We start from the raw sequence: 6,784 nt of genomic DNA, 5'->3' as shown, positions 1-6,784 counted from the left end.
CCCCGCCCGGCACCCTCCGCGCCCTCCCATTGGCTGAGCCCCGCCAGCGGCCCGCCTTAGGCCGCGCGCGGGGCATTCTGGGATTTGTCGTCCACCAGGGGAAGGGGGAGGCGCAGCCCCGCGGCCGTGGGGGACCTTGAGGGGACGGCCGAGGGCTGCTCGCGCCCTCTTCCTGTCCCGGGGTGCTCACGGGGCTGCCGCCACCGCGAGGGGGTGGCTTTGTGGGCAGGTAGAGCGAGGAGCGCTTGGTACCTGCCCGCCTCTCCCGCAGGTGGCTCAGGCGGGGGAGCAGGCCTGCGGGGCCGGGGCTTGGGGCTGCCGTTCGCTGCCGAGGCGGCGGAGGGAGGGCGCGGGGCCTCGCGGCTGCCCGCCTGGCGACCCCGCGCCGCGGCCCAGGAGCTTTTCGTCTGGGAGAGGCGTCCCTTGGCGGCTCGCCGCCACCCTCTCGCCTTCCCCCTTGGGCTCCCGCGGACAGAGGTCCTTGTGGAGACCTGCCTCCCCACCAGAACCTGTTTCTTCTATAGTTTCACATTCTGTGATACACTTTAAATTTAATCAGACTTAACTTGGTCCCCTAAAGCTGACAGCAACCACTGAGAGCGGACATGAGAAGGGCCTAAAGGGATATGCTGCGATTTGTGCAGGGCTGGGATGGGTTTTTTGGCTTTGATTATCAGTACTTTTCATTTGCCGTTAATTGTGCTATGTAAGAGGTACTGAATACAAGCGATGCTTACTGGAGCAAGCTGTCCCAACTGTCCTCTTGGTATGAGGGGCTGATTAGCTTTACTTCAGGACATATGCACGCAGAGCGAAGTGTGGTGGGGATCCTCAAGAGTTATGAGATACACGGTTGTGGCCTGCGGGTAAGTGTGAGCAGTATCTTTGGGGTGAAGGTAAGCTCGCTTGTACAGCACAGGCTTGCTTCTGTAGTCCAGGCTAGGTGAAGGAGCAGTAGAGGTGCACTGTGCATCTCGGTGATGTGACGTGCTGCTCCAGTGAAATTAAGGTTGTGTTTGCCTGGTGGTAGCAGCTCTTCATGTTGAGAGATCCAGATTTAGTCACTCTGCAGTCTTGAAGGATGTTTTGCAGGTTCTATCATGATAAATGATAATTCTGAGTTTCCCCATGGGCTTCTACCTCCATGGCAATAGCTGCCCACCTCACCCACAATAACCGTTGCTGTGTCTTAGTCACTTCTTTTCTCCTACATCTCTGTATATCCAAAGCAAGTAATCTCCCTGTATTTGCACCAAGAGGAGCGTATGTAGGTGTGGCACCTCTTCTCCAAGAACACAAAGAAACATTAATTACCCACCTTCCATCCTTCACTCTGCAAACTCCATCCCTTCTGTTTCTGTTATCTCTGGCTTTGTAGCCACCTGGGGAACCCAGGAGAACCTGCCATGCTTTCCCCACACCTGCCAGGATTTTTAGAATTCTAAGTACATGGTGGGAAACACCAATGACTTTCTAAAAGAGCTGCAGCACATACAGGAATGAGACCTTTCCTAGACCTGCAGTGGCAGGCAGATGTAGTTGCTAAAATCACATTTCCTTCTCCTGCCTCCGCTTTCCCCATGTGTTCTCTCGGGTCCCCCTCAGGGTACCCCAGGCCCAGCTCCCAGCAGCGGTGGTGGGGGCAGAAGGGGACGATGGCAGCTGGCAGAGGTGGCTATGCATGGTCTGCAGGGGCCCTGCCCTGGGCAGCTGGGCTGGGTTTTTTTCAATGTTTCTGGTTATTTGATAGAGCAGCAGTGACTGACCTTGTGCTTCAGGTGTTTCCCTCTTTAGAAACAACTTGCAGGACCCCGAAACCTGGCTGAGTGCTGTTTCATATAGTTTTAAAAACTTAAAGAGGCCGTTACCAAGGTACTGTTTTTTAAGCTGGTATGCATTTGAGCTAACGTGACAAAAGTGTTAGTAGTGTTGTCTGATACTCAAATGGCTGAAAGGAGTTAGGAGAAGGCCTGAAATGAGCTGGAGACCTCCCCAAAGAAAACCAATGTATTTCACAAACAGGATCTGAAATTTCTCTTAAGAGATTTTAATTTTAAGGGATTTGACAAAAAGAAACCAGAAATAAAAAATGTCTTACAATTCCAAATTCAAGTGTTGCATTTTTAGACTCGCAAGATAAAAAGACTAGAAATAAAATGCTCTGGACTAGAGAAAACTGCTGGAAACAGATCCAGGGAAAGGAATGGCAGGAAATAGAAAACCTTTGGCCTGACTGTAATTTCCTATCCAAACAGTTGGAACTAGGTCTAAGGCAGCTAAAAATAAGCTCCAGAAGGAAATCAAAGTTCCCATGCCATGGTGGAAATCAGCAACCAGAACAGGGAATTGTGCTAGAAATTTGTTTGAGTAATACATGATTTTACATGCTGCTTCTATTCTGTTTGTAGCCAGGAGAGGGGGGGATTACGCAGCTAAAGCAATACAATCATCTAGTGTCTTGAGGAGAAAATAAAAGAGGTACCGGTTGAAGTTAATCTGACTGTCCAAATGGAGTGCTAGAAAAGCTAAGAGAAAAGGGTATGCGTGGTGGCATAGTGCTGGTGGCAGCTTATAATTTGTTCCCAGAAATATAAAGTTAATTAATCAGATCACCTATAAGCCCTTAACATATAAAGTGGCAACACCTATCTTAATCAGCTATCTTAGGTCAGATGTGTGCTACAAGGAGTGGGGAAAGAAGAAATTCTGGCTAGCTTACTAGAGGACTTGCAAAGATTTGTGTCTTACTGTGTGTACATGCCAGCTAGGAATCCAGTCAGCTACCAGAGGCCCAGTCTGCGGATTGACCGTTTTATCAAGATAAGTGAAAGGAAGTATTAGGTACCTACAAAGCTATGATTTTTTTCTGGATCATGACTTATACACTTCATTAGAGTAAAATAGCCATTAAGAAGGTGATTGTCATCATTCTCATTAGCTCGGCTCTGCATTTAATGGAGAAGTGGGGATTAACAGCTGATATGTGGTTTTTCTGAACAATTGGAAAGAGACATAGTACATCAACAGGGACAGCTGGGAACAATGTAGAATTCAAAACTGGCAATTCTGTTGAAAGCTGGTGCTGAAAAAAAAGATTGGATGTGATAGCAATCATTATAAATAAAATGCTGGCCAGCACAGACCTTGACAGGTGGTGAAATTTCCTTCCCCAGTTTGGGAAAAAGAGAGACAATTGAAGATGGGAACTCGTACACGTGAAGAGGAAAAGCCTGGAAATGCAGGCATCAGCTTCCTAGGACATAATCTGTGGACTTAAACTAATAACCTGAATCTGGCTTTGAATCACATCTGTGGAACCTGGCAGAAGCATGGTGGCTATTAGACCAGACATCTTCAGGAAAAGCTGGGAAGCAGAGCTGTAATTTTATACCTGCTTTGTTGAATGGAGACAGTGAGTGGAAACGTGTATCACTCTGGAATCTGAAAAGCAGTTACTAGCTTTCTGATTACCAACCTGATTGCCAGTTTTCGTTGTAGTGAGTAACTGCATAGTAACCAAATATTTCTGACAAGGAGAAAATTGTAAAGAGAGAAGCCAAAGATATATAATGTGAGTCAGCAGGATACGGGTATAGACGAAACCTTCAAGGAAAAGCAGGGACAAAAGAGCTTTTACTGTGTTTGATCCAATATAATGCACTACATCTTAATGAGTTTGAAGTATCATCTTCTTAGGAGTTTCTCCCAGTTCAAAGATGTAGTTTGTCTTAGACTGGTCATCAAAAGTTTGACTGTGGGGACTGAAGTCCTCCAAAGGTGACAGGAATTCAGCATATTAGCCAGGTCTAGCAGCCTGTGTTATTAGCAATGAAAGAATCATGAGAGAAATTTATCTGGAAGATACATGCAAGGTTTTAGTCAGTTCTTGGGCCTCTCCTGTAGCACGGGTTAAGAAAGAAGTGGTAGCACTGTGTTTGTGAACTCAGCCAAATCAAATTATGTCACTTGAAATTATTTTTATCCAGTATCCCAAAGAAATTATACACTGGGTGCTCTATCAAATTAAATCTGATTCTTTGCCCTCAGTTTCAAAGCACAAGATTAGGAGGTGGGTCACAAGAACACTGAGAAAACTATTTTCCCTGCAGGACAAGGTCAGCAGCAAGTTAAAGTAGCAGTCTCAGTGTGCAGGCTACTAGCTATGTTTGAAGGCTATTGGATCATGTTCCTCCCTCAGCTTGTACATTTTCTGGGCAAGATATTCTGGTATATGCTGCAAACTGTGTAAAGTAATCTTAAAATTGCTAATCTAAATAAACTCAGATATGACTTATTTCTAAAAGACCCTTCTTACTCCTGCAGATGAGATAAGGGGAGAGATTGAGGGCAAAATATTTCCTTTAATAAAAAGGAAATAATCTGTGCAAAATTGGCTCTCCTCTAGACGGTGTCAGACATGGAGTTTCTGCAGGGCTTTTTCTCTTCTGGTAGTTCTTTTGTGGGTTTACCAATATTGCAAAACTGTTTCATAAGTTGGGGAAGAAAAAGAAAACCTCTCAGTGGTTGAGAGAGAGCACACTTTCGGTTACAAGTTGTAACTGCCACTGTATCAGTGTGTTCACGTTTCAAAACCTCTTTCGTATCAGATATGGGTGCTAGTGCTTACATTAGAACTCAAACATTGTGAGCTGGAGGTGACTTTGCACAGCAAAAGTCTAAATTCTCTGGCACCACCAGACAGCAATTCGTAATGGTTGCATTGGTTGAAAATAACTTTGACTGGTATGAAAGTTTCTCGTCATGATAAATGATATATCCCTTCTGTTCTTTGAGCATGGCTGACACAGTCCTAGCGTGTTAAGAAAACAAAGCTTAGGTAATGATTTTTGGATCGGGTTGGGTTTGGTTGGAGTTTTTTTTTCACTTGCACTCTCCCTGCTAATTTTGAAGCCATTTTCTAGTTTAGATCTAATTTTACATGAGAGCACAAGTGTTAAAGATACCAAGTTTCTGTGTGTTTTGTGAAATGGTATCTGGAACAAAGAACCCCTATTAATGTCCCACAGAGGGAAATGTGTAACTCAGCTTTTACCTTTCCAAGAGACAGCGGTCAGCTCGCCTACCTGTGTGCACATAGTTAAGACTTACCTGCAGTCAGGCCCCTTGCTCATCTCAAATAGGTAGGGGAGGACTAAGCAAATGAAGGTTTATGATTGTGGAAGATGACGACTCATGGGATTCTGTGGGTAGGGTACAAATTCAAAGGAAATCTGGCTTCGTTAATTATGTAGCTCATGGAAAAATGTATCAAGCTTGGGATCTTTGGTGTTTGGAAGGACTGCACCATTCTGACTTTGTACCAGATGCTCACGCAAAGGTATTAACGCCAATACACTGCTTAACAACAGAAAAGCAATAAAGCAAGAATTGGTTGCTCAGGGGTGTGTAAGCTCATGAAGAGCTCTTTTCCTTTATTACAGAAGCATGTAAATTCCAGATTTCATCTGTGAGGTACGGGGCTGAGCAAATGAAATGGGAATTTGTGCTTTTTTTGCACAGGAACAGGATTTTGTTGAAGGAACAGCTAGCTGTTCCATTATTCTCATATTAGAAATATCTTACAGGATCCTGGTATTTGCCTGCTTAGGTCAAAGTGACCAACATCTCCAGCATCAATATGTTAAACTAGGGTACTCAACTGTACAGACCCCTGGTTTTGACTATTCAAACCTTAAATACCTAGGTTTGTGGGTCTTTTCCTCAAATTAAATAGTTGCCAATTAAGTTAACTAAGATTTTGTTACTCAGGATGGTTCCCAAACAGGAATACTGTGGCACAGGCAAAGCCATACACCCAGAGGATTACAACACACGATCCTTACACCCAGGGTGCAATTTAGAGAGGCGTCTTTCTCAGAAGACAACCCCTGTAGGAAGGAAGCTGTGGAGGGTAGTAGAGAAAAGTAGAAATAGGAGTACTTAGATAAAGCCTCAAAGGGATCAGCTCTTGAGCTAAAATATGAAGAGATGAGAAGCAGTGGAGCTCTTTTAAACAATTTTTAAAAAGTTATTGTTTTCTCTTGAAGCTTCATGTGGACAAATAGCTTTTCAGTGGAATAGAAGCATGCACCTCTGCAGGGTCAGGTTTAAGACTCATGCTAGTTCCCTGAAAGAAGGGAAATACTTAGTGAAATTCTGAGTAATTTTAACACGCTTTTAATCATGTACCTTAATGTGGTGTAAATATTAGTAAAGCAGTGGTTCCAGAAACTTGGATTTCTGCGGGTGAATGCAAGAATCCAAAACACAATCTATCCCTTTGAAATGTGAACTGTTGAACCAGGCTAGAACTGAAGGGTTTGTGCTCTCTTTGATATATCAAAAAATACTCATAGGTTTTTTTTAAGTACTTGGCAACAGCCAAATTCTTTGGAAATCATAAATCCTAGATGAGCTGTGAGCGGTTAAGGGATGGTATGAGGGTGACCCAGTTGCCCCCACTACTTTAAGTGCCCTATGGGACCCTGTAGAGAGAGTTAAAAGAAGGAGAAAAAAGTTCTGCAGCACTTAACTGTCCACACTACTCCTTTAAAAGTTCAGTTAAACTTTCTTATGGGGGTCACTACATGGCTGGACAAAAATATTTGAAGAGTTCTTTAAAGTGGAAAAGCAAAGAGTGGGTACAGTAATAGCCGTCTGGAATGCAGCAGAACCTAACCCCTCCCTAACTAATCCTGCTATTTTCTAACCTTGTCCTCCATGCATAATCAAAGGTGTTGATGTCACATGTTTCAAAGTCAAGCCTTTGCAAGATCATGGCTGT

General features: G+C 44.2%; 1 protein-coding gene across 4 annotated transcripts in view; it reads left to right on the top strand.

Annotated features, from left to right (window-relative positions):
• The first annotated feature begins 95 nt into the window (after positions 1-95).
• The window catches only part of RALGAPA1 (Ral GTPase activating protein catalytic subunit alpha 1), a 143,036-nt gene continuing 136,347 nt past the window's right edge, over positions 96-6,784 (top strand). For all 4 annotated transcript variants that reach the window (XM_064460276.1, XM_064460275.1, XM_064460274.1 and 1 more), the window contains exon 1: positions 96-866. The gene's annotated coding sequence lies outside the window, so the exon portion shown is untranslated. The remainder of the gene's footprint in view (positions 867-6,784) is intronic.

The sequence above is a fragment of the Phalacrocorax carbo genome, chromosome 9 (genome assembly GCF_963921805.1).
Source record: "Phalacrocorax carbo chromosome 9, bPhaCar2.1, whole genome shotgun sequence".
NCBI lineage: Eukaryota > Metazoa > Chordata > Aves > Suliformes > Phalacrocoracidae > Phalacrocorax > Phalacrocorax carbo.
Note: the sequence above shows the minus strand (reverse complement) of the source record. Positions and strands in the feature narration are given on the sequence as shown.